This window comes from Channa argus, unplaced genomic scaffold (genome assembly GCF_033026475.1).
Source record: "Channa argus isolate prfri unplaced genomic scaffold, Channa argus male v1.0 Contig087, whole genome shotgun sequence".
Taxonomy (NCBI): Eukaryota; Metazoa; Chordata; class Actinopteri; order Anabantiformes; family Channidae; genus Channa; species Channa argus.
In genome coordinates this window covers 97,624-124,510 of record NW_027125306.1, presented here as the reverse complement: position 1 = coordinate 124,510, position 26,887 = coordinate 97,624, and the positions used below count along the sequence as shown (strand labels likewise).

The 26,887-nt window shown below is 45.0% G+C and overlaps 7 non-coding genes across 7 annotated transcripts; all 7 read right to left on the bottom strand.

Moving 5' to 3' along the window:
• Positions 1 to 3,642: 3,642 nt before the first annotated feature.
• On the bottom strand, positions 3,643 to 3,714 carry trnad-guc (transfer RNA aspartic acid (anticodon GUC)). Its single transcript has one exon. It is a non-coding gene; the product is annotated as a tRNA-Asp (tRNA).
• An 8,799-nt stretch (positions 3,715 to 12,513) lies between these two features.
• Positions 12,514 to 12,586, bottom strand: trnaf-gaa (transfer RNA phenylalanine (anticodon GAA)). The gene has a single exon. It is a non-coding gene; the product is annotated as a tRNA-Phe (tRNA).
• Positions 12,587 to 12,697: 111 nt separating this feature from the next.
• On the bottom strand, positions 12,698 to 12,769 carry trnad-guc (transfer RNA aspartic acid (anticodon GUC)). Its single transcript has one exon. It is a non-coding gene; the product is annotated as a tRNA-Asp (tRNA).
• A 5,909-nt stretch (positions 12,770 to 18,678) lies between these two features.
• trnaf-gaa (transfer RNA phenylalanine (anticodon GAA)) lies at positions 18,679 to 18,751 on the bottom strand. Its single transcript has one exon. It is a non-coding gene; the product is annotated as a tRNA-Phe (tRNA).
• A 111-nt stretch (positions 18,752 to 18,862) lies between these two features.
• trnad-guc (transfer RNA aspartic acid (anticodon GUC)) lies at positions 18,863 to 18,934 on the bottom strand. The gene has a single exon. It is a non-coding gene; the product is annotated as a tRNA-Asp (tRNA).
• A 3,200-nt stretch (positions 18,935 to 22,134) lies between these two features.
• Positions 22,135 to 22,206, bottom strand: trnad-guc (transfer RNA aspartic acid (anticodon GUC)). Its single transcript has one exon. It is a non-coding gene; the product is annotated as a tRNA-Asp (tRNA).
• A 3,200-nt stretch (positions 22,207 to 25,406) lies between these two features.
• trnad-guc (transfer RNA aspartic acid (anticodon GUC)) lies at positions 25,407 to 25,478 on the bottom strand. The gene has a single exon. It is a non-coding gene; the product is annotated as a tRNA-Asp (tRNA).
• Between the last annotated feature and the right edge of the window lie 1,409 nt (positions 25,479 to 26,887).

Sequence of the window (26,887 nt, the reverse complement as noted above, 5' to 3'; positions counted from 1 at the left end):
CCTCCACATATGAGCATGGTCCCCATTAAGCTGAGAAAGTACCTATTGTGCACTAGGATTTTGGAAAGCCCCTTAGAGTCGACCTTGCACGATAATGTGTCGCTTTGTGGTTAGATGCTACCCTCTGAAAGTAATACCCTACGTGGCTAAATTCTGTAGTGTAGTGGATATCACCTTGGCCTAACATGCATAAAGGTCCCTCGTTCGAAATCAGGCAAAAACCCTTTTGCTATCCATTATCATGTGCACAGTCAGTCTGGGTGGATTGCCTTGTAAAAGGGGTTGTCTCAGCTCTAACAATTAGAAAGGCAACACTTTTGGTTTTAGTACTACAAAGTTCGATAAAGATCCTTTCATCCCAAAACCCCTGAGGAGTAAACTTCCACGACCGTGGTATTCTTCTTGCTGGGAAGCTACGCTCTGAAGTAGCTCGTCAAAGTCGCCGATTTCTGTGGTGTAGCGGTTATCAAGTTCGCCTCACACGTGAAAGGTCCCTGGCCTGAAACCAGGCAGAAACACAATTGTTGTTATTTAAAGATGACATTCACACTCAAGCTGTGTCAGTGGGTTGACTAATGGTCGTCGTCGTTTAATTTCAGTTTTGAGTTACCTGTTGAGGAGTTCCTTTCCTGCAATTGCATGCCCTCTTCTTGGTGCACGCGATATGGCAAACAGCATGTGCAAATTGGTCAAAGAAATCGAAAAGGGTTATGCGAGACTACAGAAGAACGTTAAGAACCAATTTCTAAACAGCTTCCGTTTGGACAAAGCCACCACATACTATTAATCGAAATAGAGACTTTCTCCAATGAAAAATAGCTGCACGTGCAGCAGCAGCCCTAGGATGTCAATTACAACAGGCGGAGATCCTGTACACTATACTAACGAGGACTGGAACAGCACTGGCCCCGGCCATGCCCCTGGTGTAGTTACGCTGTTCTGATGCCATTACTTTTAATCGCTCAAGGTTGGACAAAAATGCATCACTTGTCAAATTACGCTCCTACGTTCTCCGTCAATCTGCATTTGAAAAGGAACGTTACCTACGGGCCTGAATGTGAAAACCTGCTTTTGCCTGTTAGATCTTTTGCAGTCACTCCAAAGTAGTCGCCGAAAAAAGGCTGTGTCTTTGACAGAGCGGACGATTACTGGCTAAAGTTGCAATGGTCGTTATTCAATTTCAGTTTTGAGTATCTGTTGACTACAATTGCGCGCCCTCTTCTTGTTGGACGCGATATGGCAAACAGCATGTGCAAATTGGTCAAAGAAATCAAAAAGGGTTTTGCGAGACTACAGAAGATTGTTAAGAACCAATTTCTAAACAGCCTTTGTTTCTCCCATGAAAAACAGCTGCACTGAAGAAGCAGCCCTAGGATGTCAATTACCACAGCTTCAATCCCCTCTCCACGCTACACTGGCTTAGCATTGGACCGATCAGCCTCCACATATGAGCATGGTCCCCATTAAGCTGAGAAAGTACCTATTGTGCACTAGGATTTTGGAAAGCCCCTTAGAGTCGACCTTGCACGATAATGTGTCGCTTTGTGGTTAGATGCTACCCTCTGAAAGTAATACCCTACGTGGCTAAATTCTGTAGTGTAGTGGATATCACCTTGGCCTAACATGCATAAAGGTCCCTCGTTCGAAATCAGGCAGAAACCCTTTTGCTATCCATTATCATGTGCACAGTCAGTCTGGGTGGATTGCCTTGTAAAAGGGGTTGTCTCAGCTCTAACAATTAGAAAGGCAACACTTTTGGTTTTAGTACTACAAAGTTCGATAAAGATCCTTTCATCCCAAAACCCCTGAGGAGTAAACTTCCACGACCGTGGTATTCTTCTTGCTGGGAAGCTACGCTCTGAAGTAGCTCGTCAAAGTCACCGATTTCTGTGGTTTAGCGGTTATCAAGTTCGCCTCACACGTGAAAGGTCCCTGGCCTGAAACCAGGAAGAAACACAATTGTTGTTATTTTAAGATGACATTCACACTCAAGCTGTGTCAGTGGGTTGACTGAGTTCTTACACATGCTTGCAATGGTCGTCGTTCAATTTCAGTTTTGAGTTACCTGTTGAGGAGTTCCTTTCCTGCAATTGCATGCCCTCTTCTTGGTGCACGCGATATGGCAAACAGCATGTGCAAATTGGTCAAAGAAATCGAAAAGGGTTATGCGAGACTACAGAAGAAAGTTAAGAACCAATTTCTAAACAGACTCAGTTTGGACAAAGCCACCACATACTATTAATCGAAATAGAGACTTTCTCCCATGAAAAATAGCTGCACTTGCAGCAGCAGCCATAGGATGTCAATTACAACAGGCGGAGATACTGTCCACTATACTAACGAGGACTGGAACAGCACTGCCCCCGGCCATGCCCCTGGTGTAGTTACGCCGTTCTGATGCCATTACTTTTACTCGCTCAAGGTTGGACAAAAATGAATCAATTGTCAAATTACGCTCCTACGTTCTCCGTCAATCTGCATTTGAAAAGGAACGTTACCTACGGGCCTGAATGTGAAAACCTGCTTTTGCCTGTTAGATCTTTTGCAGTCACTCCAGAGTAGTCGCCGAAAAAAGGCTGTGTCTTTGACAGAGCGGACGATTACTGGCTAAAGTTGCATTGGTCGTTATTCAATTTCAGTTTTGAGTACCTGTTGAGGAGTTCCTTTCCTGCAATTGGATGCCCTATTCTTGATGCACGCAATATGGCAAACAGCATGTGCAAAATTGGTCAAAGAAATCGAAAAGGGCAAGCAGCAAGTGCAAATTGGTCAAAGAAATCGAAAAGGGTTATGCGAGATTACAGAAGAAAGTTAAGAACCAATTTCTAAACAGCCTCAGCTTGGACAAAGCCACAACATACTATTAATTGAAATAGAGACTTTCTCCCATGAAAAATAGCTGCAATTGCAGCAGCAGCCCTAGGATGTCCATTACAACAGGCGGAGATACTGTCCACTATATTAATGAGGACTGGAACAGCACTGGCCCCGGCCATGCCCCTGGTGTAGTTACGCTGTTCTGATGCCATTAGTTTTACTCGCACAAGGTTGGATAAAAATGCATCACTTGTCAAATTACGCCCCTACGTTCTCCGGCAATCTGCATTTGAAAAGGAACGTTACCTACGGGCCTGAATGTGAAAGCCTGCTTTTGCCTACGCTCTGAAGTAGCCCGTCAAAGTCGCCGGTATCTGTGGTGTAGCGGTTATCAAGTTCGCCTCACACGTGAAAGGTCCCTAGCCTGAAATCAGGCAGAAACACAATTGTTGTTATTTTAAGATGACATTCACACTCAAGCTGTGTCAGTGGGTTGACTAAGTTCTTCCACATGCTTGCTCCGTAAAACAACCTGAAATCACAGAATGGCACACATAGAGACTACCTTCCGAACCGTCTTAAGTACAAAAACAAAAGTTTAGGGGCCTCTTGGCATCGTAAGCCGGACAGAGGTGGTGTAATGCCGAAACCCGGGATCGAACCAGGGACCTTCAGATCTTCAGTCTAACGCTCTCCCAATTGAGCTATTTCAGCACAACAACCGATGACTTCTTCTGGCCATCATTTGCAAATGCAAGCCTCCTCAACCAAGTCAAAGACGTATTGTGGGAAATTTCAACTGTCCGGGACAAAGGCAAAAAGACTCTCCCCGTCGGGGAATCGAACCCCGGTCTTCCGCGTGACAGGCGGAGATACTGTCCACTATACTAACGAGGACTGGAAAAGCACTGCTCGTTTGCAGTCTCGCCAGAGTAGTCGCTGGACAAAGGCTGTGTGCCTTTGACTGAGCGGACCATTACTGGCTAAAGTTGCAATGGTCGTCGTTCAATTTCAGTTTTGAGTACCTGTTGAGGAGTTCCTTTCCTGCAATTGCATGCCCTCTTCTTGGTGCACGCGATATGGCAAACAGCATGTGCAAATTGGTCAAAGAAATCGAAAAGGGCAAGCAGCAAGTGCAAATTGGTCAAAGAAATCGAAAAGGGTTATGCGAGACTACAGAAGAAAGTTAAGAACCAATTTCTAAACAGCCTCAGTTTGGACAAAGCCACCACATACTATTAATCGAAATAGAGACTTTCTCCCATGAAAAATAGCTGCACTTGCAGCAGCAGCCCTAGGATGTCAATTACAACAGGCGGAGATCCTGTCCACTATACTAACGAGGACTGGAACAGCACTGCCCCCGGCCATGCACCTGGTGTAGTTACGCCGTTCTGATGCCATTACTTTTACTCGCTCAAGGTTGGACAAAAATGAATCAATTGTCAAATTACGCTCCTACGTTCTCCGTCAATCTGCATTTGAAAAGGAACGTTACCTACGGGCCTGAATATGAAAGCCTGCTTTTGCCTGTTAGATCTTTTGCAGTCACTCCAGAGTAGTCGCCGAAAAAAGGCTGTGTCTTTGACAGAGCGGACGATTACTGGCTAAAGTTGCAATGGTCGTTATTCAATTTCAGTTTTGAGTATCTGTTGACTACAATTGCGCGCCCTCTTCTTGTTGGACGCGATATGGCAAACAGCATGTGCAAATTGGTCAAAGAAATCAAAAAGGGTTTTGCGAGACTACAGAAGATTGTTAAGAACCAATTTCTAAACAGCCTTTGTTTCTCTCATAAAAAACAGCTGCACTGAAGAAGCAGCCCTAGGATGTCAATTACCACAGCTTCAATCCCCTCTCCACGCTACACTGGCTTAGCATTGGACCGATCAGCCTCCACATATGAGCATGGTCCCCATTAAGCTGAGAAAGTACCTATTGTGCACTAGGATTTTGGAAAGCCCCTTAGAGTCGACCTTGCACGATAATGTGTCGCTTTGTGGTTAGATGCTACCCTCTGAAAGTAATACCCTACGTGGCTAAATTCTGTAGTGTAGTGGATATCACCTTGGCCTAACATGCATAAAGGTCCCTCGTTCGAAATCAGGCAGAAGCCCTTTTGCTATCCATTATCATGTGCACAGTCAGTCTGGGTGGATTGCCTTGTAAAAGGGGTTGTCTCAGCTCTAACAATTAGAAAGGCAACACTTTTGGTTTTAGTACTACAAAGTTCGATAAAGATCCTTTCATCCCAAAACCCCTGAGGAGTAAACTTCCACGACCGTGGTATTCTTCTTGCTGGGAAGCTACGCTCTGAAGTAGCTCGTCAAAGTCGCCGATTTCTGTGGTTTAGCGGTTATCAAGTTCGCCTCACACGTGAAAGGTCCCTGGCCTGAAACCAGGCAGAAACACAGTTGTTGTTATTTTAAGATGACATTCACACTCAAGCTGTGTCAGTGGGTTGACTAATGGTCGTCGTCGTTCAATTTCAGTTTTGAGTTACCTGTTGAGGAGTTCCTTTCCTGCAATTGCATGCCCTCTTCTTGGTGCACGCGATATGGCAAACAGCATGTGCAAATTGGTCAAAGAAATCGAAAAGGGTTATGCGAGACTACAGAAGAAAGTTAAGAACCAATTTCTAAACAGCTTCCGTTTGGACAAAGCCACCACATACTATTAATCGAAATAGAGACTTTCTCCAATGAAAAATAGCTGCACGTGCAGCAGCAGCCCTAGGATGTCAATTACAACAGGCGGAGATCCTGTACACTATACTAACGAGGACTGGAAAAGCACTGCCCCCGGCCATGCCCCTGGTGTAGTTACGCCGTTCTGATGCCATTACTTTTACTCGCTCAAGGTTGGACAAAAATGAATCAATTGTCAAATTACGCTCCTACGTTCTCCGTCAATCTGCATTTGAAAAGGAACGTTACCTACGGGCCTGAATATGAAAGCCTGCTTTTGCCTGTTAGATCTTTTGCAGTCACTCCAGAGTAGTCGCCGAAAAAAGGCTGTGTCTTTGACAGAGCGGACGATTACTGGCTAAAGTTGCAATGGTCGTTATTCAATTTCAGTTTTGAGTATCTGTTGACTACAATTGCGCGCCCTCTTCTTGTTGGACGCGATATGGCAAACAGCATGTGCAAATTGGTCAAAGAAATCAAAAAGGGTTTTGCGAGACTACAGAAGATTGTTAAGAACCAATTTCTAAACAGCCTTTGTTTCTCTCATGAAAAACAGCTGCACTGAAGAAGCAGCCCTAGGATGTCAATTACCACAGCTTCAATCCCCTCTCCACGCTACACTGGCTTAGCATTGGACCGATCAGCCTCCACATATGAGCATGGTCCCCATTAAGCTGAGAAAGTACCTATTGTGCACTAGGATTTTGGAAAGCCCCTTAGAGTCGACCTTGCACGATAATGTGTCGCTTTGTGGTTAGATGCTACCCTCTGAAAGTAATACCCTACGTGGCTAAATTCTGTAGTGTAGTGGATATCACCTTGGCCTAACATGCATAAAGGTCCCTCGTTCGAAATCAGGCAGAAACCCTTTTGCTATCCATTATCATGTGCACAGTCAGTCTGGGTGGATTGCCTTGTAAAAGGGGTTGTCTCAGCTCTAACAATTAGAAAGGCAACACTTTTGGTTTTAGTACTACAAAGTTCGATAAAGATCCTTTCATCCCAAAACCCCTGAGGAGTAAACTTCCACGACCGTGGTATTCTTCTTGCTGGGAAGCTACGCTCTGAAGTAGCTCGTCAAAGTCGCCGATTTCTGTGGTTTAGCGGTTATCAAGTTCGCCTCACACGTGAAAGGTCCCTGGCCTGAAACCAGGCAGAAACACAATTGTTGTTATTTTAAGATGACATTCACACTCAAGCTGTGTCAGTGGGTTGACTGAGTTCTTACACATGCTTGCAATGGTCGTCGTTCAATTTCAGTTTTGAGTTACCTGTTGAGGAGTTCCTTTCCTGCAATTGCATGCCCTCTTCTTGGTGCACGCGATATGGCAAACAGCATGTGCAAATTGGTCAAAGAAATCGAAAAGGGTTATGCGAGACTACAGAAGAACGTTAAGAACCAATTTCTAAACAGCCTCACTTTGGACAAAGCCACCACATACTATTAATCGAAATAGAGACTTTCTCCCATGAAAAATAGCTGCACTTGCAGCAGCAGCCCTAGGATGTCAATTACAAAAGGCGGAGATACTGTCCACTATACTAACGAGGACTGGAACAGCACTGCCCCCGGCCATGCCCCTGGTGTAGTTACGCCGTTCTGATGCCATTACTTTTACTCGCTCAAGGTTGGACAAAAATGAATCAATTGTCAAATTACGCTCCTACGTTCTCCGTCAATCTGCATTTGAAAAGGAACGTTACCTACGGGCCTGAATGTGAAAACCTGCTTTTGCCTGTTAGATCTTTTGCAGTCACTCCAGAGTAGTCGCCGAAAAAAGGCTGTGTCTTTGACAGAGCGGACGATTACTGGCTAAAGTTGCAATGGTCGTTATTCAATTTCAGTTTTGAGTATCTGTTGACTACAATTGCGCGCCCTCTTCTTGTTGGACGCGATATGGCAAACAGCATGTGCAAATTGGTCAAAGAAATCAAAAAGGGTTTTGCGAGACTACAGAAGATTGTTAAGAACCAATTTCTAAACAGCCTTTGTTTCTCCCATGAAAAACAGCTGCACTGAAGAAGTAGCCCTAGGATGTCAATTACCACAGCTTCAATCCCCTCTCCACGCTACACTGGCTTAGCATTGGACCGATCAGCCTCCACATATGAGCATGGTCCCCATTAAGCTGAGAAAGTACCTATTGTGCACTAGGATTTTGGAAAGCCCCTTAGAGTCGACCTTGCACGATAATGTGTCGCTTTGTGGTTAGATGCTACCCTCTGAAAGTAATACCCTACGTGGCTAAATTCTGTAGTGTAGTGGATATCACCTTGGCCTAACATGCATAAAGGTCCCTCGTTCGAAATCAGGCAAAAACCCTTTTGCTATCCATTATCATGTGCACAGTCAGTCTGGGTGGATTGCCTTGTAAAAGGGGTTGTCTCAGCTCTAACAATTAGAAAGGCAACACTTTTGGTTTTAGTACTACAAAGTTCGATAAAGATCCTTTCATCCCAAAACCCCTGAGGAGTAAACTTCCACGACCGTGGTATTCTTCTTGCTGGGAAGCTACGCTCTGAAGTAGCTCGTCAAAGTCGCCGATTTCTGTGGTGTAGCGGTTATCAAGTTCGCCTCACACGTGAAAGGTCCCTGGCCTGAAACCAGGCAGAAACACAATTGTTGTTATTTAAAGATGACATTCACACTCAAGCTGTGTCAGTGGGTTGACTAATGGTCGTCGTCGTTTAATTTCAGTTTTGAGTTACCTGTTGAGGAGTTCCTTTCCTGCAATTGCATGCCCTCTTCTTGGTGCACGCGATATGGCAAACAGCATGTGCAAATTGGTCAAAGAAATCGAAAAGGGTTATGCGAGACTACAGAAGAACGTTAAGAACCAATTTCTAAACAGCTTCCGTTTGGACAAAGCCACCACATACTATTAATCGAAATAGAGACTTTCTCCAATGAAAAATAGCTGCACGTGCAGCAGCAGCCCTAGGATGTCAATTACAACAGGCGGAGATCCTGTACACTATACTAACGAGGACTGGAACAGCACTGGCCCCGGCCATGCCCCTGGTGTAGTTACGCTGTTCTGATGCCATTACTTTTAATCGCTCAAGGTTGGACAAAAATGCATCACTTGTCAAATTACGCTCCTACGTTCTCCGTCAATCTGCATTTGAAAAGGAACGTTACCTACGGGCCTGAATGTGAAAACCTGCTTTTGCCTGTTAGATCTTTTGCAGTCACTCCAAAGTAGTCGCCGAAAAAAGGCTGTGTCTTTGACAGAGCGGACGATTACTGGCTAAAGTTGCAATGGTCGTTATTCAATTTCAGTTTTGAGTATCTGTTGACTACAATTGCGCGCCCTCTTCTTGTTGGACGCGATATGGCAAACAGCATGTGCAAATTGGTCAAAGAAATCAAAAAGGGTTTTGCGAGACTACAGAAGATTGTTAAGAACCAATTTCTAAACAGCCTTTGTTTCTCCCATGAAAAACAGCTGCACTGAAGAAGCAGCCCTAGGATGTCAATTACCACAGCTTCAATCCCCTCTCCACGCTACACTGGCTTAGCATTGGACCGATCAGCCTCCACATATGAGCATGGTCCCCATTAAGCTGAGAAAGTACCTATTGTGCACTAGGATTTTGGAAAGCCCCTTAGAGTCGACCTTGCACGATAATGTGTCGCTTTGTGGTTAGATGCTACCCTCTGAAAGTAATACCCTACGTGGCTAAATTCTGTAGTGTAGTGGATATCACCTTGGCCTAACATGCATAAAGGTCCCTCGTTCGAAATCAGGCAGAAACCCTTTTGCTATCCATTATCATGTGCACAGTCAGTCTGGGTGGATTGCCTTGTAAAAGGGGTTGTCTCAGCTCTAACAATTAGAAAGGCAACACTTTTGGTTTTAGTACTACAAAGTTCGATAAAGATCCTTTCATCCCAAAACCCCTGAGGAGTAAACTTCCACGACCGTGGTATTCTTCTTGCTGGGAAGCTACGCTCTGAAGTAGCTCGTCAAAGTCGCCGATTTCTGTGGTTTAGCGGTTATCAAGTTCGCCTCACACGTGAAAGGTCCCTGGCCTGAAACCAGGAAGAAACACAATTGTTGTTATTTTAAGATGACATTCACACTCAAGCTGTGTCAGTGGGTTGACTGAGTTCTTACACATGCTTGCAATGGTCGTCGTTCAATTTCAGTTTTGAGTTACCTGTTGAGGAGTTCCTTTCCTGCAATTGCATGCCCTCTTCTTGGTGCACGCGATATGGCAAACAGCATGTGCAAATTGGTCAAAGAAATCGAAAAGGGTTATGCGAGACTACAGAAGAACGTTAAGAACCAATTTCTAAACAGCCTCACTTTGGACAAAGCCACCACATACTATTAATCGAAATAGAGACTTTCTCCCATGAAAAATAGCTGCACTTGCAGCAGCAGCCCTAGGATGTCAATTACAAAAGGCGGAGATACTGTCCACTATACTAACGAGGACTGGAACAGCACTGCCCCCGGCCATGCCCCTGGTGTAGTTACGCCGTTCTGATGCCATTACTTTTACTCGCTCAAGGTTGGACAAAAATGAATCAATTGTCAAATTACGCTCCTACGTTCTCCGTCAATCTGCATTTGAAAAGGAACGTTACCTACGGGCCTGAATGTGAAAACCTGCTTTTGCCTGTTAGATCTTTTGCAGTCACTCCAAAGTAGTCGCCGAAAAAAGGCTGTGTCTTTGACAGAGCGGACGATTACTGGCTAAAGTTGCAATGGTCGTTATTCAATTTCAGTTTTGAGTATCTGTTGACTACAATTGCGCGCCCTCTTCTTGTTGGACGCGATATGGCAAACAGCATGTGCAAATTGGTCAAAGAAATCAAAAAGGGTTTTGCGAGACTACAGAAGATTAAGAACCAATTTCTAAACAGCCTTTGTTTCTCCCATGAAAAACAGCTGCACTGAAGAAGCAGCCCTAGGATGTCAATTACCACAGCTTCAATCCCCTCTCCACGCTACACTGGCTTAGCATTGGACCGATCAGCCTCCACATATGAGCATGGTCCCCATTAAGCTGAGAAAGTACCTATTGTGCACTAGGATTTTGGAAAGCCCCTTAGAGTCGACCTTGCACGATAATGTGTCGCTTTGTGGTTAGATGCTACCCTCTGAAAGTAATACCCTACGTGGCTAAATTCTGTAGTGTAGTGGATATCACCTTGGCCTAACATGCATAAAGGTCCCTCGTTCGAAATCAGGCAGAAACCCTTTTGCTATCCATTATCATGTGCACAGTCAGTCTGGGTGGATTGCCTTGTAAAAGGGGTTGTCTCAGCTCTAACAATTAGAAAGGCAACACTTTTGGTTTTAGTACTACAAAGTTCGATAAAGATCCTTTCATCCCAAAACCCCTGAGGAGTAAACTTCCACGACCGTGGTATTCTTCTTGCTGGGAAGCTACGCTCTGAAGTAGCTCGTCAAAGTCGCCGATTTCTGTGGTTTAGCGGTTATCAAGTTCGCCTCACACGTGAAAGGTCCCTGGCCTGAAACCAGGAAGAAACACAATTGTTGTTATTTTAAGATGACATTCACACTCAAGCTGTGTCAGTGGGTTGACTGAGTTCTTACACATGCTTGCAATGGTCGTCGTTCAATTTCAGTTTTGAGTTACCTGTTGAGGAGTTCCTTTCCTGCAATTGCATGCCCTCTTCTTGGTGCACGCGATATGGCAAACAGCATGTGCAAATTGGTCAAAGAAATCGAAAAGGGTTATGCGAGACTACAGAAGAACGTTAAGAACCAATTTCTAAACAGCCTCACTTTGGACAAAGCCACCACATACTATTAATCGAAATAGAGACTTTCTCCCATGAAAAATAGCTGCACTTGCAGCAGCAGCCCTAGGATGTCAATTACAAAAGGCGGAGATACTGTCCACTATACTAACGAGGACTGGAACAGCACTGCCCCCGGCCATGCCCCTGGTGTAGTTACGCCGTTCTGATGCCATTACTTTTACTCGCTCAAGGTTGGACAAAAATGAATCAATTGTCAAATTACGCTCCTACGTTCTCCGTCAATCTGCATTTGAAAAGGAACGTTACCTACGGGCCTGAATGTGAAAACCTGCTTTTGCCTGTTAGATCTTTTGCAGTCACTCCAGAGTAGTCGCCGAAAAAAGGCTGTGTCTTTGACAGAGCGGACGATTACTGGCTAAAGTTGCAATGGTCGTTATTCAATTTCAGTTTTGAGTACCTGTTGAGGAGTTCCTTTCCTGCAATTGGATGCCCTATTCTTGATGCACGCAATATGGCAAACAGCATGTGCAAAATTGGTCAAAGAAATCGAAAAGGGCAAGCAGCAAGTGCAAATTGGTCAAAGAAATCGAAAAGGGTTATGCGAGATTACAGAAGAAAGTTAAGAACCAATTTCTAAACAGCCTCAGCTTGGACAAAGCCACAACATACTATTAATTGAAATAGAGACTTTCTCCCATGAAAAATAGCTGCACTTGCAGCAGCAGCCCTAGGATGTCCATTACAACAGGCGGAGATACTGTCCACCATACTAATGAGGACTGGAACAGCACTGGCCCCGGCCATGCCCCTGGTGTAGTTACGCCGTTCTGATGCCATTAGTTTTACTCGCACAAGGTTGGATAAAAATGCATCACTTGTCAAATTACGCCCCTACGTTCTCCGGCAATCTGCATTTGAAAAGGAACGTTACCTACGGGCCTGAATGTGAAAGCCTGCTTTTGCCTACGCTCTGAAGTAGCCCGTCAAAGTCGCCGGTATCTGTGGTGTAGCGGTTATCAAGTTCGCCTCACACGTGAAAGGTCCCTAGCCTGAAATCAGGCAGAAACACAATTGTTGTTATTTTAAGATGACATTCACACTCAAGCTGTGTCAGTGGGTTGACTAAGTTCTTCCACATGCTTGCTCCGTAAAACAACCTGAAATCACAGAATGGCACACATAGAGACTACCTTCCGAACCGTCTTAAGTACAAAAACAAAAGTTTAGGGGCCTCTTGGCATCGTAAGCCGGACAGAGGTGGTGTAATGCCGAAACCCGGGATCGAACCAGGGACCTTCAGATCTTCAGTCTAACGCTCTCCCAATTGAGCTATTTCGGCACAACAACCGATGACTTCTTCTGGCCATCATTTGCAAATGCAAGCCTCCTCAACCAAGCCAAAGACGTATTGTGGGAAATTTCAACTGTCCGGGACAAAGGCAAAAAGACTCTCCCCGTCGGGGAATCGAACCCCGGTCTTCCGCGTGACAGGCGGAGATACTGTCCACTATACTAACGAGGACTGGAAAAGCACTGCTCGTTTGCAGTCTCGCCAGAGTAGTCGCTGGACAAAGGCTGTGTGCCTTTGACTGAGCGGACCATTACTGGCTAAAGTTGCAATGGTCGTCGTTCAATTTCAGTTTTGAGTACCTGTTGAGGAGTTCCTTTCCTGCAATTGCATGCCCTCTTCTTGGTGCACGCGATATGGCAAACAGCATGTGCAAATTGGTCAAAGAAATCGAAAAGGGCAAGCAGCAAGTGCAAATTGGTCAAAGAAATCGAAAAGGGTTATGCGAGACTACAGAAGAAAGTTAAGAACCAATTTCTAAACAGCCTCAGTTTGGACAAAGCCACCACATACTATTAATCGAAATAGAGACTTTCTCCCATGAAAAATAGCTGCACTTGCAGCAGCAGCCCTAGGATGTCAATTACAACAGGCGGAGATCCTGTCCACTATACTAACGAGGACTGGAACAGCACTGCCCCCGGCCATGCACCTGGTGTAGTTACGCCGTTCTGATGCCATTACTTTTACTCGCTCAAGGTTGGACAAAAATGAATCAATTGTCAAATTACGCTCCTACGTTCTCCGTCAATCTGCATTTGAAAAGGAACGTTACCTACGGGCCTGAATATGAAAGCCTGCTTTTGCCTGTTAGATCTTTTGCAGTCACTCCAGAGTAGTCGCCGAAAAAAGGCTGTGTCTTTGACAGAGCGGACGATTACTGGCTAAAGTTGCAATGGTCGTTATTCAATTTCAGTTTTGAGTATCTGTTGACTACAATTGCGCGCCCTCTTCTTGTTGGACGCGATATGGCAAACAGCATGTGCAAATTGGTCAAAGAAATCAAAAAGGGTTTTGCGAGACTACAGAAGATTGTTAAGAACCAATTTCTAAACAGCCTTTGTTTCTCTCATGAAAAACAGCTGCACTGAAGAAGCAGCCCTAGGATGTCAATTACCACAGCTTCAATCCCCTCTCCACGCTACACTGGCTTAGCATTGGACCGATCAGCCTCCACATATGAGCATGGTCCCCATTAAGCTGAGAAAGTACCTATTGTGCACTAGGATTTTGGAAAGCCCCTTAGAGTCGACCTTGCACGATAATGTGTCGCTTTGTGGTTAGATGCTACCCTCTGAAAGTAATACCCTACGTGGCTAAATTCTGTAGTGTAGTGGATATCACCTTGGCCTAACATGCATAAAGGTCCCTCGTTCGAAATCAGGCAGAAGCCCTTTTGCTATCCATTATCATGTGCACAGTCAGTCTGGGTGGATTGCCTTGTAAAAGGGGTTGTCTCAGCTCTAACAATTAGAAAGGCAACACTTTTGGTTTTAGTACTACAAAGTTCGATAAAGATCCTTTCATCCCAAAACCCCTGAGGAGTAAACTTCCACGACCGTGGTATTCTTCTTGCTGGGAAGCTACGCTCTGAAGTAGCTCGTCAAAGTCGCCGATTTCTGTGGTTTAGCGGTTATCAAGTTCGCCTCACACGTGAAAGGTCCCTGGCCTGAAACCAGGCAGAAACACAATTGTTGTTATTTTAAGATGACATTCACACTCAAGCTGTGTCAGTGGGTTGACTGAGTTCTTACACATGCTTGCAATGGTCGTCGTTCAATTTCAGTTTTGAGTTACCTGTTGAGGAGTTCCTTTCCTGCAATTGCATGCCCTCTTCTTGGTGCACGCGATATGGCAAACAGCATGTGCAAATTGGTCAAAGAAATCGAAAAGGGTTATGCGAGACTACAGAAGAACGTTAAGAACCAATTTTTAAACAGCCTCACTTTGGACAAAGCCACCACATACTATTAATCGAAATAGAGACTTTCTCCCATGAAAAATAGCTGCACTTGCAGCAGCAGCCCTAGGATGTCAATTACAAAATGCCGAGATACTGTCCACCATACTAACGAGGACTGGAACAGCACTGCCCCCGGCCATGCCCCTGGTGTAGTTACGCCGTTCTGATGCCATTACTTTTACTCGCTCAAGGTTGGACAAAAATGAATCAATTGTCAAATTACGCTCCTACGTTCTCCGTCAATCTGCATTTGAAAAGGAACGTTACCTACGGGCCTGAATGTGAAAACCTGCTTTTGCCTGTTAGATCTTTTGCAGTCACTCCAGAGTAGTCGCCGAAAAAAGGCTGTGTCTTTGACAGAGCGGACGATTACTGGCTAAAGTTGCAATGGTCGTTATTCAATTTCAGTTTTGAGTATCTGTTGACTACAATTGCGCGCCCTCTTCTTGTTGGACGCGATATGGCAAACAGCATGTGCAAATTGGTCAAAGAAATCAAAAAGGGTTTTGCGAGACTACAGAAGATTGTTAAGAACCAATTTCTAAACAGCCTTTGTTTCTCCCATGAAAAACAGCTGCACTGAAGAAGCAGCCCTAGGATGTCAATTACCACAGCTTCAATCCCCTCTCCACGCTACACTGGCTTAGCATTGGACCGATCAGCCTCCACATATGAGCATGGTCCCCATTAAGCTGAGAAAGTACCTATTGTGCACTAGGATTTTGGAAAGCCCCTTAGAGTCGACCTTGCACGATAATGTGTCGCTTTGTGGTTAGATGCTACCCTCTGAAAGTAATACCCTACGTGGCTAAATTCTGTAGTGTAGTGGATATCACCTTGGCCTAACATGCATAAAGGTCCCTCGTTCGAAATCAGGCAGAAACCCTTTTGCTATCCATTATCATGTGCACAGTCAGTCTGGGTGGATTGCCTTGTAAAAGGGGTTGTCTCAGCTCTAACAATTAGAAAGGCAACACTTTTGGTTTTAGTACTACAAAGTTCGATAAAGATCCTTTCATCCCAAAACCCCTGAGGAGTAAACTTCCACGACCGTGGTATTCTTCTTGCTGGGAAGCTACGCTCTGAAGTAGCTCGTCAAAGTCGCCGATTTCTGTGGTGTAGCGGTTATCAAGTTCGCCTCACACGTGAAAGGTCCCTGGCCTGAAACCAGGCAGAAACACAATTGTTGTTATTTAAAGATGACATTCACACTTAAGCTGTGTCAGTGGGTTGACTAATGGTCGTCGTCGTTCAATTTCAGTTTTGAGTTACCTGTTGAGGAGTTCCTTTCCTGCAATTGCATGCCCTCTTCTTGGTGCACGCGATATGGCAAACAGCATGTGCAAATTGGTCAAAGAAATCGAAAAGGGTTATGCGAGACTACAGAAGAAAGTTAAGAACCAATTTCTAAACAGCTTCCGTTTGGACAAAGCCACCACATACTATTAATCGAAATAGAGACTTTCTCCAATGAAAAATAGCTGCACGTGCAGCAGCAGCCCTAGGATGTCAATTACAACAGGCGGAGATCCTGTACACTATACTAACGAGGACTGGAACAGCACTGCCCCCGGCCATGCCCCTGGTGTAGTTACGCTGTTCTGATGCCATTACTTTTAATCGCTCAAGGTTGGACAAAAATGCATCACTTGTCAAATTACGCTCCTACGTTCTCCGTCAATCTGCATTTGAAAAGGAACGTTACCTACGGGCCTGAATGTGAAAACCTGCTTTTGCCTGTTAGATCTTTTGCAGTCACTCCAAAGTAGTCGCCGAAAAAAGGCTGTGTCTTTGACAGAGCGGACGATTACTGGCTAAAGTTGCAATGGTCGTTATTCAATTTCAGTTTTGAGTATCTGTTGACTACAATTGCGCGCCCTCTTCTTGTTGGACGCGATATGGCAAACAGCATGTGCAAATTGGTCAAAGAAATCAAAAAGGGTTTTGCGAGACTACAGAAGATTGTTAAGAACCAATTTCTAAACAGCCTTTGTTTCTCATATGAAAAACAGCTGCACTGAAGAAGCAGCCCTAGGATGTCAATTACCACAGCTTCAATCCCCTCTCCACGCTACACTGGCTTAGCATTGGACCGATCAGCCTCCACATATGAGCATGGTCCCCATTAAGCTGACAAAGTACCTATTGTGCACTAGGATTTTGGAAAGCCCCTTAGAGTCGACCTTGCACGATAATGTGTCGCTTTGTGGTTAGATGCTACCCTCTGAAAGTAATACCCTACGTGGCTAAATTCTGTAGTGTAGTGGATATCACCTTGGCCTAACATGCATAAAGGTCCCTCGTTCGAAATCAGGCAGAAGCCCTTTTGCTATCCATTATCATGTGCACAGTCAGTCTGGGTGGATTGCCTTGTAAAAGGGGTTGTCTCAGCTCTAACAATTAGAAAGGCAACACTTTTGGTTTTAGTACTACAAAGTTCGATAAAGATCCTTTCATCCCAAAACCCCTGAGGAGTAAACTTCCACGACCGTGGTATTCTTCTTGCTGGGAAGCTACGCTCTGAAGTAGCTCGTCAAAGTCGCCGATTTCTGTGGTTTAGCGGTTATCAAGTTCGCCTCACACGTGAAAGGTCCCTGGCCTGAAACCAGGAAGAAACACAATTGTTGTTATTTTAAGATGACATTCACACTCAAGCTGTGTCAGTGGGTTGACTGAGTTCTTACACATGCTTGCAATGGTCGTCGTTCAATTTCAGTTTTGAGTTACCTGTTGAGGAGTTCCTTTCCTGCAATTGCATGCCCTCTTCTTGGTGCACGCGATATGGCAAACAGCATGTGCAAATTGGTCAAAGAAATCGAAAAGGGTTATGCGAGACTACAGAAGAACGTTAAGAACCAATTTCTAAACAGCCTCACTTTGGACAAAGCCACCACATACTATTAATCGAAATAGAGACTTTCTCCCATGAAAAATAGCTGCACTTGCAGCAGCAGCCCTAGGATGTCAATTACAAAAGGCGGAGATACTGTCCACTATACTAACGAGGACTGGAACAGCACTGCCCCCGGCCATGCCCCTGGTGTAGTTACGCCGTTCTGATGCCATTACTTTTACTCGCTCAAGGTTGGACAAAAATGAATCAATTGTCAAATTACGCTCCTACGTTCTCCGTCAATCTGCATTTGAAAAGGAACGTTACCTACGGGCCTGAATGTGAAAACCTGCTTTTGCCTGTTAGATCTTTTGCAGTCACTCCAGAGTAGTCGCCGAAAAAAGGCTGTGTCTTTGACAGAGCGGACGATTACTGGCTAAAGTTGCAATGGTCGTTATTCAATTTCAGTTTTGAGTACCTGTTGAGGAGTTCCTTTCCTGCAATTGGATGCCCTATTCTTGATGCACGCAATATGGCAAACAGCATGTGCAAAATTGGTCAAAGAAATCGAAAAGGGCAAGCAGCAAGTGCAAATTGGTCAAAGAAATCGAAAAGGGTTATGCGAGATTACAGAAGAAAGTTAAGAACCAATTTCTAAACAGCCTCAGCTTGGACAAAGCCACAACATACTATTAATTGAAATAGAGACTTTCTCCCATGAAAAATAGCTGCACTTGCAGCAGCAGCCCTAGGATGTCCATTACAACAGGCGGAGATACTGTCCACCATACTAATGAGGACTGGAACAGCACTGGCCCCGGCCATGCCCCTGGTGTAGTTACGCCGTTCTGATGCCATTAGTTTTACTCGCACAAGGTTGGATAAAAATGCATCACTTGTCAAATTACGCCCCTACGTTCTCCGGCAATCTGCATTTGAAAAGGAACGTTACCTACGGGCCTGAATGTGAAAGCCTGCTTTTGCCTACGCTCTGAAGTAGCCCGTCAAAGTCGCCGGTATCTGTGGTGTAGCGGTTATCAAGTTCGCCTCACACGTGAAAGGTCCCTAGCCTGAAATCAGGCAGAAACACAATTGTTGTTATTTTAAGATGACATTCACACTCAAGCTGTGTCAGTGGGTTGACTAAGTTCTTCCACATGCTTGCTCCGTAAAACAACCTGAAATCACAGAATGGCACACATAGAGACTACCTTCCGAACCGTCTTAAGTACAAAAACAAAAGTTTAGGGGCCTCTTGGCATCGTAAGCCGGACAGAGGTGGTGTAATGCCGAAACCCGGGATCGAACCAGGGACCTTCAGATCTTCAGTCTAACGCTCTCCCAATTGAGCTATTTCGGCACAACAACCGATGACTTCTTCTGGCCATCATTTGCAAATGCAAGCCTCCTCAACCAAGCCAAAGACGTATTGTGGGAAATTTCAACTGTCCGGGACAAAGGCAAAAAGACTCTCCCCGTCGGGGAATCGAACCCCGGTCTTCCGCGTGACAGGCGGAGATACTGTCCACTATACTAACGAGGACTGGAAAAGCACTGCTCGTTTGCAGTCTCGCCAGAGTAGTCGCTGGACAAAGGCTGTGTGCCTTTGACTGAGCGGACCATTACTGGCTAAAGTTGCAATGGTCGTCGTTCAATTTCAGTTTTGAGTACCTGTTGAGGAGTTCCTTTCCTGCAATTGCATGCCCTCTTCTTGGTGCACGCGATATGGCAAACAGCATGTGCAAATTGGTCAAAGAAATCGAAAAGGGCAAGCAGCAAGTGCAAATTGGTCAAAGAAATCGAAAAGGGTTATGCGAGACTACAGAAGAAAGTTAAGAACCAATTTCTAAACAGCCTCAGTTTGGACAAAGCCACCACATACTATTAATCGAAATAGAGACTTTCTCCCATGAAAAATAGCTGCACTTGCAGCAGCAGCCCTAGGATGTCAATTACAACAGGCGGAGATCCTGTCCACTATACTAACGAGGACTGGAACAGCACTGCCCCCGGCCATGCCCCTGGTGTAGTTACGCCGTTCTGATGCCATTACTTTTACTCGCTCAAGGTTGGACAAAAATGAATCAATTGTCAAATTACGCTCCTACGTTCTCCGTCAATCTGCATTTGAAAAGGAACGTTACCTACGGGCCTAAATATGAAAGCCTGCTTTTGCCTGTTAGATCTTTTGCAGTCACTCCAAAGTAGTCGCCGAAAAAAGGCTGTGTCTTTGACAGAGCGGAGGATTACTGGCTAAAGTTGCAATGGTCGTTATTCAATTTCAGTTTTGAGTATCTGTTGACTACAATTGCGCGCCCTCTTCTTGTTGGACGCGATATGGCAAACAGCATGTGCAAATTGGTCAAAGAAATCAAAAAGGGTTTTGCGAGACTAGAGAAGATTGTTAAGAACCAATTTCTAAACAGCCTTTGTTTCTCCCATGAAAAACAGCTGCACTGAAGCAGCAGCCCTAGGATGTCAATTACCACAGCTTCAATCCCCTCTCCACGCTACACTGGCTTAGCATTGGACCGATCAGCCTCCACATATGAGCATGGTCCCCATTAAGCTGAGAAAGTACCTATTGTGCACTAGGATTTTGGAAAGCCCCTTAGAGTCGACCTTGCACGATAATGTGTCGCTTTGTGGTTAGATGCTACCCTCTGAAAGTAATACCCTACGTGGCTAAATTCTGTAGTGTAGTGGATATCACCTTGGCCTAACATGCATAAAGGTACCTCGTTCGAAATCAGGCAGAAACCCTTTTGCTATCCATTATCATGTGCACAGTCAGTCTGGGTGGATTGCCTTGTAAAAGGGGTTGTCTCAGCTCTAACAATTAGAAAGGCAACACTTTTGGTTTTAGTACTACAAAGTTCGATAAAGATCCTTTCATCCCAAAACCCCTGAGGAGTAAACTTCCACGACCGTGGTATTCTTCTTGCTGGGAAGCTACGCTCTGAAGTAGCTCGTCAAAGTCGCCGATTTCTGTGGTTTAGCGGTTATCAAGTTCGCCTCACACGTGAAAGGTCCCTGGCCTGAAACCAGGAAGAAACACAATTGTTGTTATTTTAAGATGACATTCACACTCAAGCTGTGTCAGTGGGTTGACTGAGTTCTTACACATGCTTGCAATGGTCGTCGTTCAATTTCAGTTTTGAGTTACCTGTTGAGGAGTTCCTTTCCTGCAATTGCATGCCCTCTTCTTGGTGCACGCGATATGGCAAACAGCATGTGCAAATTGGTCAAAGAAATCGAAAAGGGTTATGCGAGACTACAGAAGAACGTTAAGAACCAATTTCTAAACAGCCTCACTTTGGACAAAGCCACCACATACTATTAATCGAAATAGAGACTTTCTCCCATGAAAAATAGCTGCACTTGCAGCAGCAGCCCTAGGATGTCAATTACAAAAGGCGGAGATACTGTCCACTATACTAACGAGGACTGGAACAGCACTGCCCCCGGCCATGCCCCTGGTGTAGTTACGCCGTTCTGATGCCATTACTTTTACTCGCTCAAGGTTGGACAAAAATGAATCAATTGTCAAATTACGCTCCTACGTTCTCCGTCAATCTGCATTTGAAAAGGAACGTTACCTACGGGCCTGAATGTGAAAACCTGCTTTTGCCTGTTAGATCTTTTGCAGTCACTCCAGAGTAGTCGCCGAAAAAAGGCTGTGTCTTTGACAGAGCGGACGATTACTGGCTAAAGTTGCAATGGTCGTTATTCAATTTCAGTTTTGAGTACCTGTTGAGGAGTTCCTTTCCTGCAATTGGATGCCCTATTCTTGATGCACGCAATATGGCAAACAGCATGTGCAAAATTGGTCAAAGAAATCGAAAAGGGCAAGCAGCAAGTGCAAATTGGTCAAAGAAATCGAAAAGGGTTATGCGAGATTACAGAAGAAAGTTAAGAACCAATTTCTAAACAGCCTCAGCTTGGACAAAGCCACAACATACTATTAATTGAAATAGAGACTTTCTCCCATGAAAAATAGCTGCACTTGCAGCAGCAGCCCTAGGATGTCCATTACAACAGGCGGAGATACTGTCCACCATACTAATGAGGACTGGAACAGCACTGGCCCCGGCCATGCCCCTGGTGTAGTTACGCCGTTCTGATGCCATTAGTTTTACTCGCACAAGGTTGGATAAAAATGCATCACTTGTCAAATTACGCCCCTACGTTCTCCGGCAATCTGCATTTGAAAAGGAACGTTACCTACGGGCCTGAATGTGAAAGCCTGCTTTTGCCTACGCTCTGAAGTAGCCCGTCAAAGTCGCCGGTATCTGTGGTGTAGCGGTTATCAAGTTCGCCTCACACGTGAAAGGTCCCTAGCCTGAAATCAGGCAGAAACACAATTGTGGTTATTTTAAGATGACATTCACACTCAAGCTGTGTCAGTGGGTTGACTAAGTTCTTACACATGCTTGCTCCGTAAAACAACCTGAAATCACAGAATGGCACACATAGAGACTACCTTCCGAACCGTCTTAAGTACAAAAACAAAAGTTTAGGGGCCTCTAGACATCGTAAGCCGGACAGAGGTGGTGTAATGCCGAAACCCGGGATCGAACCAGGTACCTTCAGATCTTCAGTCTAACGCTCTCCCAATTGAGCTATTTCGGCACAACAACCGATGACTTCTTCTGGCCATCATTTGCAAATGCAAGCCTCCTCAACCAAGCCAAAGACGTATTGTGGGAAATTTCAACTGTCCGGGACAAAGGCAAAAAGACTCTCCCCGTCGGGGAATCGAACCCCGGTCTTCCGCGTGACAGGCGGAGATACTGTCCACTATACTAACGAGGACTGGAAAAGCACTGCTCGTTTGCAGTCTCGCCAGAGTAGTCGCTGGACAAAGGCTGTGTGCCTTTGACTGAGCGGACCATTACTGGCTAAAGTTGCAATGGTCGTCGTTCAATTTCAGTTTTGAGTACCTGTTGAGGAGTTCCTTTCCTGCAATTGCATGCCCTCTTCTTGGTGCACGCAATATGGCAAACAGCATGTGCAAATTGGTCAAAGAAATCGAAAAGGGCAAGCAGCAAGTGCAAATTGGTCAAAGAAATCGAAAAGGGTTATGCGAGACTACAGAAGAAAGTTAAGAACCAATTTCTAAACAGCCTCAGTTTGGACAAAGCCACCACATACTATTAATCGAAATAGAGACTTTCTCCCATGAAAAATAGCTGCACTTGCAGCAGCAGCCCTAGGATGTCAATTACAACAGGCGGAGATCCTGTCCACTATACTAACGAGGACTGGAACAGCACTGCCCCCGGCCATGCCCCTGGTGTAGTTACGCCGTTCTGATGCCATTACTTTTACTCGCTCAAGGTTGGACAAAAATGAATCAATTGTCAAATTACGCTCCTACGTTCTCCGTCAATCTGCATTTGAAAAGGAACGTTACCTACGGGCCTGAATATGAAAGCCTGCTTTTGCCTGTTAGATCTTTTGCAGTCACTCCAGAGTAGTCGCCGAAAAAAGGCTGTGTCTTTGACAGAGCGGACGATTACTGGCTAAAGTTGCAATGGTCGTTATTCAATTTCAGTTTTGAGTATCTGTTGACTACAATTGCGCGCCCTCTTCTTGTTGGACGCGATATGGCAAACAGCATGTGCAAATTGGTCAAAGAAATCAAAAAGGGTTTTGCGAGACTACAGAAGATTGTTAAGAACCAATTTCTAAACAGCCTTTGTTTCTCCCATGAAAAACAGCTGCACTGAAGAAGCAGCCCTAGGATGTCAATTACCACAGCTTCAATCCCCTCTCCACGCTACACTGGCTTAGCATTGGACCGATCAGCCTCCACATATGAGCATGGTCCCCATTAAGCTGACAAAGTACCTATTGTGCACTAGGATTTTGGAAAGCCCCTTAGAGTCGACCTTGCACGATAATGTGTCGCTTTGTGGTTAGATGCTACCCTCTGAAAGTAATACCCTACGTGGCTAAATTCTGTAGTGTAGTGGATATCACCTTGGCCTAACATGCATAAAGGTCCCTCGTTCGAAATCAGGCAGAAACCCTTTTGCTATCCATTATCATGTGCACAGTCAGTCTGGGTGGATTGCCTTGTAAAAGGGGTTGTCTCAGCTCTAACAATTAGAAAGGCAACACTTTTGGTTTTAGTACTACAAAGTTCGATAAAGATCCTTTCATCCCAAAACCCCTGAGGAGTAAACTTCCACGACCGTGGTATTCTTCTTGCTGGGAAGCTACGCTCTGAAGTAGCTCGTCAAAGTCGCCGATTTCTGTGGTTTAGCGGTTATCAAGTTCGCCTCACACGTGAAAGGTCCCTGGCCTGAAACCAGGAAGAAACACAATTGTTGTTATTTTAAGATGACATTCACACTCAAGCTGTGTCAGTGGGTTGACTGAGTTCTTACACATGCTTGCAATGGTCGTCGTTCAATTTCAGTTTTGAGTTACCTGTTGAGGAGTTCCTTTCCTGCAATTGCATGCCCTCTTCTTGGTGCACGCGATATGGCAAACAGCATGTGCAAATTGGTCAAAGAAATCGAAAAGGGTTATGCGAGACTACAGAAGAACGTTAAGAACCAATTTCTAAACAGCCTCACTTTGGACAAAGCCACCACATACTATTAATCGAAATAGAGACTTTCTCCCATGAAAAATAGCTGCACTTGCAGCAGCAGCCCTAGGATGTCAATTACAAAAGGCGGAGATACTGTCCACTATACTAACGAGGACTGGAACAGCACTGCCCCCGGCCATGCCCCTGGTGTAGTTACGCCGTTCTGATGCCATTACTTTTACTCGCTCAAGGTTGGACAAAAATGAATCAATTGTCAAATTACGCTCCTACGTTCTCCGTCAATCTGCATTTGAAAAGGAACGTTACCTACGGGCCTGAATGTGAAAACCTGCTTTTGCCTGTTAGATCTTTTGCAGTCACTCCAGAGTAGTCGCCGAAAAAAGGCTGTGTCTTTGACAGAGCGGACGATTACTGGCTAAAGTTGCAATGGTCGTTATTCAATTTCAGTTTTGAGTACCTGTTGAGGAGTTCCTTTCCTGCAATTGGATGCCCTATTCTTGATGCACGCAATATGGCAAACAGCATGTGCAAAATTGGTCAAAGAAATCGAAAAGGGCAAGCAGCAAGTGCAAATTGGTCAAAGAAATCGAAAAGGGTTATGCGAGATTACAGAAGAAAGTTAAGAACCAATTTCTAAACAGCCTCAGCTTGGACAAAGCCACAACATACTATTAAATGAAATATAGACTTTCTCCCATGAAAAATAGCTGCACTTGCAGCAGCAGCCCTAGGATGTCCATTACAACAGGCGGAGATACTGTCCACTATACTAATGAGGACTGGAACAGCACTGGCCCCGGCCATGCCCCTGGTGTAGTTATGCCGTTCTGATGCCATTAGTTTTACTCGCACAAGGTTGGATAAAAATGCATCACTTGTCAAATTACGCCCCTACGTTCTCCGGCAATCTGCATTTGAAAAGGAACGTTACCTACGGGCCTGAATGTGAAAGCCTGCTTTTGCCTACGCTCTGAAGTAGCCCGTCAAAGTCGCCGGTATCTGTGGTGTAGCGGTTATCAAGTTCGCCTCACACGTGAAAGGTCCCTAGCCTGAAATCAGGCAGAAACACAATTGTTGTTATTTTAAGATGACATTCACACTCAAGCTGTGTCAGTGGGTTGACTAAGTTCTTCCACATGCTTGCTCCGTAAAACAACCTGAAATCACAGAATGGCACACATAGAGACTACCTTCCGAACCGTCTTAAGTACAAAAACAAAAGTTTAGGGGCCTCTTGGCATCGTAAGCCGGACAGAGGTGGTGTAATGCCGAAACCCGGGATCGAACCAGGGACCTTCAGATCTTCAGTCTAACGCTCTCCCAATTGAGCTATTTCAGCACAACAACCGATGACTTCTTCTGGCCATCATTTGCAAATGCAAGCCTCCTCAACCAAGTCAAAGACGTATTGTGGGAAATTTCAACTGTCCGGGACAAAGGCAAAAAGACTCTCCCCGTCGGGGAATCGAACCCCGGTCTTCCGCGTGACAGGCGGAGATACTGTCCACTATACTAACGAGGACTGGAAAAGCACTGCTCGTTTGCAGTCTCGCCAGAGTAGTCGCTGGACAAAGGCTGTGTGCCTTTGACTGAGCGGACCATTACTGGCTAAAGTTGCAATGGTCGTCGTTCAATTTCAGTTTTGAGTACCTGTTGAGGAGTTCCTTTCCTGCAATTGCATGCCCTCTTCTTGGTGCACGCGATATGGCAAACAGCATGTGCAAATTGGTCAAAGAAATCGAAAAGGGCAAGCAGCAAGTGCAAATTGGTCAAAGAAATCGAAAAGGGTTATGCGAGACTACAGAAGAAAGTTAAGAACCAATTTCTAAACAGCCTCAGTTTGGACAAAGCCACCACATACTATTAATCGAAATAGAGACTTTCTCCCATGAAAAATAGCTGCACTTGCAGCAGCAGCCCTAGGATGTCAATTACAAAATGCCGAGATACTGTCCACTATACTAACGAGGACTGGAACAGCACTGCCCCCGCTGTGTCAGTGGGTTGACTGAGTTCTTACACATGCTTGCAATGGTTGTCGTTCAATTTCAGTTTTGAGTTACCTGTTGAGGAGTTCCTTTCCTGCAATTGCATGCCCTCTTCTTGGTGCACGCGATATGGCAAACAGCATGTGCAAATTGGTCAAAGAAATCGAAAAGGGTTATGCGAGACTACAGAAGAACGTTAAGAACCAATTTTTAAACAGCCTCACTTTGGACAAAGCCACCACATACTATTAATCGAAATAGAGACTTTCTCCCATGAAAAATAGCTGCACTTGCAGCAGCAGCCCTAGGATGTCAATTACAAAATGCCGAGATACTGTCCACTATACTAACGAGGACTGGAACAGCACTGCCCCCGGCCATGCCCCTGGTGTAGTTACGCCGTTCTGATGCCATTACTTTTACTCGCTCAAGGTTGGACAAAAATGAATCAATTGTCAAATTACGCTCCTACGTTCTCCGTCAATCTGCATTTGAAAAGGAACGTTACCTACGGGCCTGAATGTGAAAACCTGCTTTTGCCTGTTAGATCTTTTGCAGTCACTCCAGAGTAGTCGCCGAAAAAAGGCTGTGTCTTTGACAGAGCGGACGATTACTGGCTAAAGTTGCAATGGTCGTTATTCAATTTCAGTTTTGAGTATCTGTTGACTACAATTGCGCGCCCTCTTCTTGTTGGACGCGATATGGCAAACAGCATGTGCAAATTGGTCAAAGAAATCAAAAAGGGTTTTGCGAGACTACAGAAGATTGTTAAGAACCAATTTCTAAACAGCCTTTGTTTCTCCCATGAAAAACAGCTGCACTGAAGAAGCAGCCCTAGGATGTCAATTACCACAGCTTCAATCCCCTCTCCACGCTACACTGGCTTAGCATTGGACCGATCAGCCTCCACATATGAGCATGGTCCCCATTAAGCTGAGAAAGT